The sequence below is a fragment of the Hemicordylus capensis genome, chromosome 1 (genome assembly GCF_027244095.1).
Source record: "Hemicordylus capensis ecotype Gifberg chromosome 1, rHemCap1.1.pri, whole genome shotgun sequence".
NCBI classification, from domain to species: Eukaryota; Metazoa; Chordata; class Lepidosauria; order Squamata; family Cordylidae; genus Hemicordylus; species Hemicordylus capensis.
In genome coordinates, this window is record NC_069657.1 from 253,090,067 (window position 1) to 253,102,889 (window position 12,823).

General features: G+C 48.2%; 1 long non-coding RNA gene across 1 annotated transcript; it reads right to left on the reverse strand.

Moving 5' to 3' along the window:
• Positions 1–9,195: 9,195 nt before the first annotated feature.
• Positions 9,196–11,292, reverse strand: LOC128328738 (uncharacterized). Its single transcript, XR_008309375.1, has 3 exons — positions 11,233–11,292; positions 10,939–10,981; positions 9,196–9,303 (listed from the first exon to the last, which is right to left on the reverse strand). It is a non-coding gene; the product is annotated as an uncharacterized LOC128328738 (long non-coding RNA).
• Between the last annotated feature and the right edge of the window lie 1,531 nt (positions 11,293–12,823).

Below are 12,823 nucleotides of genomic sequence, written 5' to 3' on the forward strand. Positions count from 1 at the left end.
GCTCCTTAAGGCCAAGGGCGTCCCTGACGGTCAGATGGAGCGTGTGTGCCATACACCGTATGTTCACACAGTCCATGACTGTCTCGACAGCGGCGGTAACGTTGGCTCCATTGTCGGTGACAATGAAGCCGCGGGAGAGGTGTGGACACCCGCCAATCCACTCCTCTATCTGGCGGTCGAGTACGGCCGCCACCTCCTCCGCGGTGTGCCTCGTGTCCATCGTCTCCACGTGCAGGACGGCCCACCTGTGCCGTAGTGCATCGGGAGCCGCGCCGGACCCGGAAGCATCGCCCGCGGAGGTCCCCTCACTCTCCGGTCCCCACCAGTGGGCAGTGAGGGCCAGGAAAGAAGCGTGCATCCCACTGACACTGGTCCAGAGGTCAGTCGTGAAATGCACGCTTGTCCCGGCCGGAGCTGCACGCAGCTCGGCCGACACGAGCTCCCTGCACCGGCGGTACAGGGAGGGGACCACGTTCCGGCTGAACGTCGTCCTTGAGGGGATGACGTATTCGGGAGCCAGGTATTGGAGAATACGGCGGAAGCCGTTGTTCTCGACCACCTGAAACGGCTGGTCATCGGTGGAAATCATCTCCCCTATGAGGCGGGTGAGGTGATGATGGTCCACGCGAACAATACGCTGGCTGCCCGAGGACTGCGTCCACCGCTGGACGGGCAGTGTAGCCTGCCTGCTGGCTGGCACACTGCCGCTGCCCGCCCTAGTGGCAGATGCACAAGGCGCACTAGCGCTGCCAGCCTGTCCCCTGAGACCTGGGTGGTGACGCTCTAGGTGTCTCCACATAGGCGTCGTACCCAGGTGCGCAGGGTCCCTTCCACGGCTGACAAGCATCCTGCAGTGGACACAGCGGGCGTGGAATGGGTCATCTTGAGGAACCTCAAAATGCACCCATGCACCACTGCCCTTGGCCTCCTGCGCCCTGGGCGCCGTCCTAGGCCGTTTCTCGCAGGGTGGCTGCAGTCCTAGGGGGGGGGCGGCCGCCGCTGCCTGCCCACTGCTGCCACCCAACCCGCCCCTTCCGCCCTCCACAGCGGAGGAAGGGCCCGGCTGAACTGGCATCGGAGAGGCAGGCCTCTCCTCCACCACCTCGCCAGACCGCTCCCCACCAGAGTGTCGGGCTTCACGAGGGGGGGCCCCACTGAGCGGCGAAAGGATAGGGGGAAGGGGCCCCAGAGGGAGGGAGAACCTGGCTGCATCGCTGCCAGCCGCACGGTCCTCACCGCCCTCTACCTGCTCTTCCAACTCCACAGTCTCCTCCACCTCAACAACTGGCGGTAGCTCAGCAGCACCTGGTGCCGCCGGCGAGGAGGGACCCGCCACAGCCCTAACAGTGCCTCTGCCTCTGCCGCGATTGGCGGCAGCAGGCGTGGGGAACTGAATCCTGCGCACCAAAGATGGGGCCGGAGCAAAGAATTCTCCAATGGGGAGAACTGGGGTGTCCTCAGGCTCCCCGCGTCCTCTCCCTCCCCGTGCCGCAGGCGCACCCCGCACCTGGCCTCTCCCACCTCTGCCTGCCAGCCTTGAGCGAGCCCTGCCCGCCACACAGCGCTCAGACATGCTGCTAGGTCAGAAGGAGGGAGACTTTAGGAGGAAGGCCAGACAGGGTCAAAAAAATAATTTGGAGGGGCTTAGGGGCCAAAAAAAAGGCAGCTGATTTGGAGGCGGCGGGGGGGAAGTTTGTTTTGAAAAAAGGAAGCCAATGGGGGGGAAAGGAAGACTTTTTGATATGGGGGGGGAAGCCAATCGAAGTGAGGGGGAGGGTGTCCTTTTTGAATTTGGGAGTCAACCACCAAGCCAATTGGGGAGATGGGTCTGGGAGGGTTTTTTTTTAGAAAAATAGGGGGTTAAAGGGTGGAACCCCGGTGTGGGAGGGTGGCACGGGCAGTTGGGTGGAGTAGTTGTGGTGTGGGTGGCAAGTTTTTAGCTTTTTTTGGGGGGGGAGTGGATGGGGGGAGGGCACAGCACCTACCGGGGGTGGGGGAGGGATGCAGTCAACGCTTGGGAACCTGCAGATCAAAGGAGGAAACCCTTATTTAGTGAACTGGAACACAAAGTGTGGGTTCTGGGGGGTGGTTCAAACTCAATGCAGCCTATTTAGTGACTCTAAATTGCACACAACCAAAACCAGAACCCAGTCACACCAACACAGAGGTTGAACCCACCCACTCTGTGACTCTGCCTGCCCAATGCCATGGCAAGCAAGCAGCAGCAAACACTTGATGGCAGCCTCATGGATTGAACATCATGATCATCATCATGCGTGTGTATTGGCCCAGCATGTAGTGGCAGCATCAGAGCCCAGCCAGGACCCCACTCAGACTGCCCCAGAGGCAAGGAAGCACTCTGGCATGGCATGGGCCCAGCATGTAGTGGCAGCATCAGAGCCCAGCCAGGACCCCACTCAGACTGCCCCAGAGGCAAGGAAGCACTCTGGCATGGCATGGGCCCAGCATGTAGTGGCAGCATCAGAGACCAGCCAGGACCCCACTCAGACTGCCCCAGAGGCAAGGAAGCACTCTGGCATGGCATGGGCCCAGCAGTGGCAGCATCGCATCAGAACCCTGGACCCCACTCAGACTGCCCCAGAGGCAAGGAAGCACTCTGGCATGGCATGGGCCCAGCAGTGGCAGCATCGCATCAGAACCCTGGACCCCACTCAGACTGCCCCAGAGGCAAGGAAGCACTCTGGAAGGCACCTGTTCAAAAACCACCTGCAAGACGCATGCAATGCAACGCAACACACAGCAGCAATTTCTTTACTGGGCATGGGCATGAAGACACAAGTTTTACAACAGTACATCTCCTCTCCAAGGTTCCCTCCCTCCTCCCCACACCCAAATGCATTTCAGAATAGGGGTGTCCCTATTTAAAACCGCCAGCTAGGGAGAGAAAGGGGCAACAAAAGGTGCACAATCGCACACGCACTAACCCCTCTTCTTCCGGTCCTTCTCCTGCCGCTCACTGCTGGTCACGGATTCGCCGCCGCCAGCCAGCCACCCTGGGCTGAGACACAGCAGGGCGGCCGCACGAGGCACACAGGCAACCGGGGTAGTTCAACAACGATGGAGGGGCAGAAGTGAGGAGACAACACTGTTTGTGTCGCTCAACTCACCCCCAAGCAGAGACAAAATCAACCAAAAACTATAAAAAGAAAAAAAAACCGATGGCAGCCGCCAGGTGGGTAGGCTACTGTGTGTGGCTGCAGCTGTGGGAGAGGAGGTGGAAAGTGAAGGGGAGCAGAGAGAGAAAAGACTAAGAGAGAGAGAAAAGAGAGGGGGGGCAGGGACAAAGAGAAAGAGAGGAGAGAGAGAGAAAAGAAAGAGAGAGAGAGGAGAAAGAGAGATGATAGAGAGAAAGAGGAGAGAGGAGAAGCGCAGCGCAGCAGGGAGGGGGGATTCAGGTGTGGGGGGAGGACACAGCAGTAGCAGCGGTCCAAAGAGGTGGGGGGAGCAGAGAGGGTGTGTGTGGTTGGGGCTAGTGTGTGGCAGGGGGCCTGGGGTAAGTGGAGAGAGTCGGGGGCAAGGAGGAAAAGAGGTGGGGTGGGGGGAGCAGAGAGGGTGTGTGTGGTTGGGGCTAGTGTGTGGCAGGGGGCCTGGGGTAAGTGGAGAGAGTCGGGGGCAAGGAGGAAAAGAGGTGGGGTGGGGGGAGCAGAGAGGGTGTGTGTGGTTGGGGGCTAGTGTGTGGCAGGGGGCCTGGGGTAAGTGGAGAGAGTCGGGGGCAAGGAGGAAAAGAGGTGGGGTGGGGGAGCAGAGAGGGTGTGTGTAGTTGGGGCTAGTGTGTGGCAGGGGGGCCTGGGGTGAGTGGAGAGAGTCGGGGGCAAGGAGGAAAAGAGGTGGGGTGGGGGGAGCAGAGAGGGTGTGTGTGGTTGGGGGCTAGTGTGTGGCAGGGGGCCTGGGGTAAGTGGAGAGAGTCGGGGGCAAGGAGGAAAAGAGGTGGGGTGGGGGAGCAGAGAGGGTGTGTGTGGTTGGGGCTAGTGTGTGGCAGGGGGCCTGGGGTGAGTGGAGAGAGTCGGGGGCAAGGAGGAAAAGAGGTGGGGTGGGGGGAGCAGAGAGGGTGTGTGTGGTTGGGGGCTAGTCTGTGGCAGGGGGCCTGGGGTAAAAAAAAAAAACAACACCTGGGAACAATGGGCAGAAAGTCTGGGGGGGGGGGAGAGGAACCAACAACAACCAGCAGGGAGGAATGGGACACACACACAGCAAAACCAGAACCAAAAGAAGCTAATTGATTTCACACAAAAAACCAAAGTAACTAAGACAGGACTCAACAGGCAGCAGCAGCAGCACCAGGGAGGATGGGGAACAACACTCAGTCTGGGTGGGAGGGGGCAGGCAGGGCAGGAGTGGAGGAGGAGGTGGCAGTGGGGGGAGTGGGTTTCTGGAGGGGAGGGAGGGGGGAAGCTAGGAGCAGGACCACAGGGGAACAATCAAATTTGAATCCAAACAATCTATACACAAAGTAAAAAAAAGGAAACCAAAGGGCAGCCAGAAAGTCTCAGGGCGGGGGGGGGGGGTTTACAACTACCAGGGGGAGGGACTGGGGGAGTGGGTGACACACACAGGGAGCAAAACCAAAACCAGAACCTAATTCCACAAAGAAATCCAAAGAATGCAAGGCTCAACAGGCAGCAGCACAGGAGGGAAACAATCTTATCTGGGTGGAAGGGAGGGAGGGAGGGGGGAAGCTAGGAGCAGGGCCAGAGGGGAACAAATTAACAATCAAAATCAGAACACAAGGAATCAAATTGCAGCAATAATATAAACTAAATCCTCAGAAACACAACTCAGACAGGCAGCCAGCAATAACAATAGCTATTAATTAAAAACCAAAATCAGCAAATATATAAATTTACACAGAAGCAATAATTGAATGCAACTCAAAAAGTGGAACAAAAGTCAGGCAAGGCACAAAAACAGGAAAGCAATGCAGAAGAGGGGGGTGGGGGGGGGGAAGGAGGGAAAGCCAAAACTTTGGAAGAAGGGTTGAGAGAGAAAGGGTGAAGAGAACAGAAAACACACAACAGGAAAAGTTGGAAAAAGTTGAGGGGAAAGTATTAAAGAGGTTTGGACAGAGACAGACAGAGGGCAGATGGACAAGGTGGCACACAACAACACACACAGAGAGCAGAGAGACAGACACACACTAATGTGACACACAGTCAGCAGGGACTCACAGCAGACACCAGCAGCAAAAGAGCAAGCAAGGTCTCAGAGATGATCCCACAACTGCAGCCAAGAGAAGTTTCCAGAGAAGAGGCTTGGGTTTATATAGGTTTGAAATTCCCTCCTTTGGGAGCCCCCACCTTTGCACTCCCCCACGGCCAACAGGGTGCCAGCTCTCAACAGTGCAACAGCCAAGCAGCCTACCAGACCAAAGGACTCATTCTGGCCAATCAAAGGATCAATAGCGCAGCCAATACAATGCCTGAAAATAGCATCACAAAATGGATGCTAGGAGCAAAAGTTTCAGGAATGAGCCACAAAATGGAGGACACACTTCAAACTTTAAAGGGACACTCCAGAGACTCAATTGAACTCCCGAACCGGTTCGGGAAACCCGAGCCGGTTCGGAGCCGAACCGACTCGGATTCGGTCCGGATCGGTCCCAGAAGGGCCCGATTCGGTCCGGGATCGAACCGCCGGATCCGGACCGGTTCGGGACGAACTGATCCGGATCCGGACCGAACCGCACATCACTACACTGGATCTGTCTTTGGTCTGATCCAATAGGGCAATTTATAGTTGTTCCCCCCTCCCTTTAATCCTCTTCCTTCTCTGTTTTGCATATATCAAACAAGTATTCATTAACAATCTGAAATAAGGGGGAGGAAGCACACGTTTGTCTAGCTGTGCAGTTTTTTGGCTTTGTTTGCTTGGAATGTAAACTTAGAATTTAAATCTAGGTACATTAAGATGTGCATTATATATTCCCTGGGACTTTCTGAATGACATATAAGTAAAGGCAGAGGGGTATATATTCTGTATTCACAGCATCTTCCTGTCATGAAACTATCAAATGCCAGGGGTAGACACACCTCAGTAGTCTTTCAGCTTAATAGAAGAGGTTTGCTTTACCTCCTCTGCCTCCTGTCCTCATTTTCTAGCACTGTCAATACTTTATGAGGCAACAAGTCTTTTGAGTGACTCCCTGAAAATTTCTAGTTCAGCCCTTAAAAAATATTTAAGCTTAGTGGCCTAATAGGCAGTGCATTTCTGAGCAATTATTGCACACCTCACATGGCAGTGAAGGGCATCAGCCAAAGGACAATGGTCCTTAAGTGACCAAGAAAAGTACAGAATCCCCAAGAAATGTGATGACTGAATGCAGCTATTAAGGAATGGATTCATGGGAGGGTATAAAAAGGGCTGTGGAGAGACTGTTATTAGCAAGTGTATGTTCACTGAGTATTATGAAAGTAAATCTATCACTGACGGTTCATCATAAAGTTTCATGTGTGTTTTATAGACATCAGAAGATAGCACAAATGAATGTTGGTGTGATTAATAAAAGGAAGCTTATCCAAAGAGAAGCTACTACTAAACTTCAAATAGATTTTATGACAACTTAAAACCTTGTGGTGCAGGTGTACTCCTGGGGTAATAACATCTTATGTTAGGATAATGTTTTCATTTGTTGCCTTTTGTTATAAGGTGTTATGTATACTGTTTGGAATAAAACACTATGTGGTTCAGTGGCTCAGTCATGTCAGTTGCTACCAGTGTTTGCAGTCTGATCTCGAGCATACTTTCTCTGAAGTAAGTGCCACTCAATTCAATTCAATCTTATGCATGTTAGAACTAACTCCCATGAGTAAACGCTATGCATTCAGTGGGGCTTATTCCCAAATGTGAGTGCATAGAGTTTCCTAGTAAATGTGTTTAGGACTGCAGTCAGAGTCCTTCCCCCCACCCCATGCCACCCCACCCCACCCACATTAATGGATCTCTTTAAAACATTCACATCCGAGTAACTTGTGCTGATTTTGTATGTATTTTAAATGTTTAAATATTCTTGGTTTTCACCACTGCCTGTGTCAGCAGCAGGAGCTGCAGCTACCTCCAGGTGGGTGCCATCTTGAATACTTATATTTCTCTGGGACACAGCATCATTCCCAGCAATGTGGGTGAAAAAATTGTTCCACAAAAATGGCAACTGCCACACTAGTGACTTCATTTTTTTCATAGCATCAGCTGTCTACTGGGAAATGGTGTCTGCAAGAGAAGTGACTGTGCTTTGCAATTTCAGCCACTACCAATCCAAGTGTGACAAAAACAAATAAAGCATTAGACTTTTACCATTAGTTTTGGGCACATTTATATACTGCCCCATATTCATGTGTCTGGGCGGTTTGCAATAATAACATGAATTAAAACAAGAATTAAAACATTAAAAACAGTTTTAAAACAATCCATATATTCTACTTTATATATACACATATGCACACAGCCATGCATGTGTGCACGCACACACACAGACACACACTACAGACATTATTTTTAAAATATTAAAAAATGAATGGGTAACAAATGGAGGTTCTCAAAATGAACTTCATTCATACCTGTTTATTTCATATCACATCTGCTTCAGAATACATGGAAAATAAACAAAAGTGACCACAACATATCCAAAGATATTTTTGTCAATGGATAAAATTGGTGGGAGAAATCAGAGTGGTGCTAGTTCCAGAGAAAAGAACTGTTCTAACAAGATAACAGTTAGAAAAGCCATGAAACCTAAGTTTGCCACATTGCCACTTAGAGATCCATGCTCGCTCGCTCTCCAATTTTTGGGGGGGACATTTGTATTTTACAACATCTTTCCCAGTTCCCCACACCACTCCCCTAGCCCAACCTTCCCTTCCCCTTTCAGGACTGGTTGTGGGGGGGTGGGGGGGGGAAATAAGAAAAGAAAGGAGAGATGGAAAGAGAAAAAGGAGAAGGAGAGCATGTTGTCTCCTTAATCACCAACCAAGCAGTAATTGATGGAAGTGTCTTCTTCTACCCATTGGCTTCCTGGTCATATTGTCTTCCTTATCTCCTCAAATGAGCAGGACTCTAGGTGTGCTCTTCAGCAAATGGAAGAAGAACAGACAACAGGACCAGAGGAAGAATGGGCAAGAATCCTCCGTTGGGTGATCTTAAAATTGCAGTGTGACTTTCTAGGTTTCAACACATTTACCTTGGTGAGCTGGTAACTATGTGAGAGGGCTCCTTGGATAGTTTATTGCTCTTTCTCTTTTATAAACACTGTGATTAAAATGCTGCATTGAAACTCATGCCTCCTTATCATCCTTAGTGTGCGCTATTGAACTCTTAGCCTCAGCTGGAGCTCAGATGAACAAGATAAAGTTAATTGGGCTCTGATAAGTAATAAGGAGGGCTTGTTTGTTTCAGTCAGAGAATGTTTGGCCGCCATGAGTGGAAGATAATGAAGTCTGTGCCAAACTGCATTGTCATTTTTCACCTCGCTTTTGAGCAATGTGAAAAGGAATATCGCAGGCCAGCAAACAATATTCTTCTAATGTGGGCAATATATGTAGAAGGCATGACATGGTTTGCTCTCACAGCTCCCTTCTTCTCTGCATAAAGGCACACTAAACCACTGCTTCAGAATGCTGCTGAAATGGTTTATATCGCAATAAAAGATCATTTGCTTCATGTGTTAAACATGACTCTTTTTCACAATCCATCAGGGCTAAAATGCCAAATGCATGCAAAAGATGTAGTAGACAGTATTTATTACTGCTGCTGGTGTGTTTGCTTGTGAGAGCTATGTTTTCAAGCCTACCTCAGAGCCATTCAGATGGCTTTGGAGAAATATTAATAGGCATTTGCAGTTCACTTATTCAAATATTTATTTATTCTGTTTAATAGGCTGATGGGAGAGGGAAGTAACGACAATGTTAAAATAGTATGTAGCATTTATACAGTGCTCTGGAGTGTGGTCTGTCGCTCAGTAGGAGAATACCTGCTTTGCATGCCGATGGTCCCAGTTTCCGTTCCTAGCATCTTCAGGAGGTTTTCCAAACAGCAATTTACTCCTTCTTCACTACACATTGGCCGGGGTGGGGGTGGGGAGACTTCATACGAGGGAGAGATTTGCAGTCGCTTCAATATGGTAACAGCAAAGTGTCGTCCATACAGCCAATGGCTTTTTTCATGATGATTCAGGACTATAGGCCCTGAATGCGTAATATAAGCATGTTAAAAATGTTGCGCTTTGGGAGAGTGTTGAAAACAGCAGTGCAGGATACTCCGGTATTTTTGCTGCATCATATGGAGAGAGAGACCCTGTGGATGAAGCAGATAAAGCGAAAGGTGGAGGTGAGGCTACCTGCCTGAGAGTGACCTCTCAGTTCCTAACTGAGCGGGCTTATTTCCTGCCCCCTACAGTCAATTTCCAGTCAGTATTTTTAATTTTTAAAATCCTGCCCCCACAGGTACTCTTGCACACTGCCAGCAGTGCACTAGAACAATGGACAAGTACAGAGCACAAGCAAATCCAAAATCCGTAGCAGCTTTTATGCTCTGTACTGTACTCAGAAGCCTATATTGGATTGGATGAAATCTAGAAATAACATTAAAATTATTGTTAAAATTATCAGAGCATTGGAAGATAAAATGGCTATGGAAATACAAAATGGTTCCACAGTTCTAGCAGCCCCCTTCCCCGTGACAGCTTCTGTGATAACTGTTCTTTGAGCTATTATCTCTCCCTCTCTGGGTGGGCAAGGTAGTCTTGCTATTGCAAAGGGGATAAAACATGCCAGAAATTGTTTTGAAGTAGCATAGTTGTGCAAAGTACCTTCTCAAACCAAAAATCACAGTCATCTTTTGGGAACAGATATAAAATTCAGAGTGCTGTAAAGGCTGGGCCAAGAGCTCTGAAATTTGGCACATAGATAGTGGAGGATGGCAGAACTCTGTGTATTTAATTTCAAGTGCATCAGGCAATTTGTTGATTTGTAATGATTTTTTTTTATAAAAAAAATAAGCTGAACTCACTAACGTCAGAATCATTAGAACCACTGAATTTTTAAAGAATGCTCAGTAGGATTGTTCTCATGACCATAAACTGGATAGAACAGCTTTTCCTCCTAGCTCATTAAACAGCTGGGTACAGGTGCTGGGTAAGATGGTGGCAACCTACCCAGTGAGAGACTCACACATGATCATTCCCCCCTCCTCCTACCTAGGTATTTAATTGCACACTATCAAAAATCAGGAATGCCCAAAGCTGGGTAGGGTTTATGGTCACGAGAACAAGCCTAGTACAAGGCAGCTTTAGATATAATCAAAACCTCTCTCTCTCTCACGCGCGCACACACACACACACACACACTTTCAAGAACTCTGTAAGTTAGATCATAGGGATAGGCATGAAACAGATTTTGCATTCTATTTTGATTTCAAAACCAAATGCAAAATGCCTGAAACGTTTCATCAAAACAGCAGTCAAGCCAGCTGTTTTGACTAAACAACTTGAAACGTTTTGAGTGTTTAGGCCATAGGGAACAATGGGGAAACTCGAAACTATTGTTCCCTATTGGTAGCTCCTAGGGAACCAAAGTGGGTTGGGTGGTAGGGCATGATGGGTGTTATCTATCATTCAACCAACAAACAAAATAGGTAAGCAGGTGATTTTAAACAAAAATTTAACCTTTCCCCAAACCTGCATAGGATTGATTAGAGTAAAAACATTCCATGATCAAAACGTCCTGCAAATCACTAGTAACTCAGGATTATTATTACATACTGGGGTTAATAGCTCAGCTGAAACTCAGAGATTGCAGATTGTCTCAGGCCATGTAAGATACTTCATGGAAACTAAACTTTCCACAGAGTTTCTATGGTTTTCCAGTTGCCAGGATATATTAAAAGTTAGTCCTTGGAAACCAAAGCACTTCTGGGTCATGGGATACTCACTGGTTCCTGCATTAAGATGTGACTGTGTTGTTCTGTCTTCAAGCTACAAAAAAAGGCACGGAAAAAGCTTTTTTTGCTCAACAGCACGCATGATTCAAATGGTTTTGTTTTGTAGATTTCTTCTGAGTTACAATTCACATTATGGTGACGACATAAGTGTATTATGCTGTTTATTTAAAAGGTTTCTGTGGTGACTTTTCTCCCAGAAATGAATCTGAGATGTGTCTATGTATCTCCCACCCCTCATCTCCCTCTTTCAGTAACTTATCTATGGACAAAGAGGGCAGCACTCACCTTTAATTTCTCTGTCAGCCATGTTGCCTCTGCCTCCATTTTGTGTGCCCACTGCCTCCCTCTGTTGTTCCCTGCTACTCTTGCCTGCAGCCTGCTGCTGCTTTAAGAGGTGTGTGGTGGGCAACGATAGTAAAGGTAAAGTGTGCAGTCGAGTCGGTGTAGACTCCTGGCGACCACAGAGCCCTGTGGTTGTCTTTGGTAGAATACAGGAGGGGTTTACCCTTGCCATATCCCGCGCAGTACAAGATGATACCTTTCAGCCTCTTTCTATATTGCTGCTGCCTGATATAGGTGTTTCCAATAGTCTGGGAAACGTACCAGCGGAAATTTAAACCGGCAACCTCAGGTATGCTATTCAAGTCATTTCCCCATTAGGAGGTTGTGGGCAATGGTAGTACCAACCACACAAAGAAAGAAAGAAAGAAAGAAAGAAAGAAAGAAAGAAAGAAAGAAAGAAAGAAAGAAAGAAAGAAAGAAATGAAATTTAAAATAGTAATATCAATAAGGAAGGGGACAATAAGCATTTTTACTTTTGGTTTTTTGCAAACTGTGCAGTATTAAGACCACACTTATAAACCAATCAGAGAGGGACTAGGCTGATTGACTCGTCAGGCAGCCAATCAGAGTGCCTAGAGGGTGGGGAATTCCTTTTCTTTTAGCTACTCAGAAGATCACCATTTTGGTTAGAGAGCAGGTAGGTTGGCTGGCTGTTGGTAAGTCTGATGCTTTACTGGCTTCTTTGTGTTTGTTCGGAGGGGAGGAATGCAATCTCTGCTTTCTTTCCCTTGTTCTCTGATCTGATCTGTTTGCAAAGCATTATGGTCCACTCCCAGAATGACATGCCATAAAACATTGGAAGGAGCAACAAACTGTAAGGCTTGACTAATTAGATTATAAACTGGCATAAGAAGCCAGAAAGTTCTTTTAGGGCATATGCATGGATTTTTGAGTGCAAAATGCTTTTCAAATAATTACAGAAGTGGCTTTTCATCTGGGTTGTGGTCTATGTAGAGAAGGAATGGATTCTGTTGGCAGGAAAATAATTTTAAGAATCCATTTGCTGCACAGAGAGCTAACCAGGTTTTTCTCTGGATTGTGGCCAGTATCTGTAAGTATATGTCCACTGCAGGTTATGATTCATTGAGCAAGGGCCAAGGAAGTGATCTCTATTTAAAAACAAAACAAAACAAAACATTTGTTGCTCTCTAGGATGGACACCCAAGCTAAGTGATGGACACTCAAGGCGGGTAGAGAGTGGCACCCAGCTGTTCAGCAGGCATGGAGTAGGAAGAAGTTGTCCCCATGCATCTTAGCTTCCCTAGATGTCCTCTAAGTTACAGGAGATTGTTCATAGCTGCATCAAACATCATTGGGAAAAACCCCTATAATTTTTCTATTATTTATGTATATATTTTTGAAATAGGCAGGTAGAGCTGCCCTTTTAACTTCAGAATGCATTTATTCTCCACTTCTGTAGCTGGTCTCTGTTTTACCTGTGGCTTATCAAGATTTATTTACTTTTACATATATAGCCTGTGCTTCCTCCAAGAAGCCCAGAGTGGTGCACATGGTTAAATTTCTCCTCCCCTCA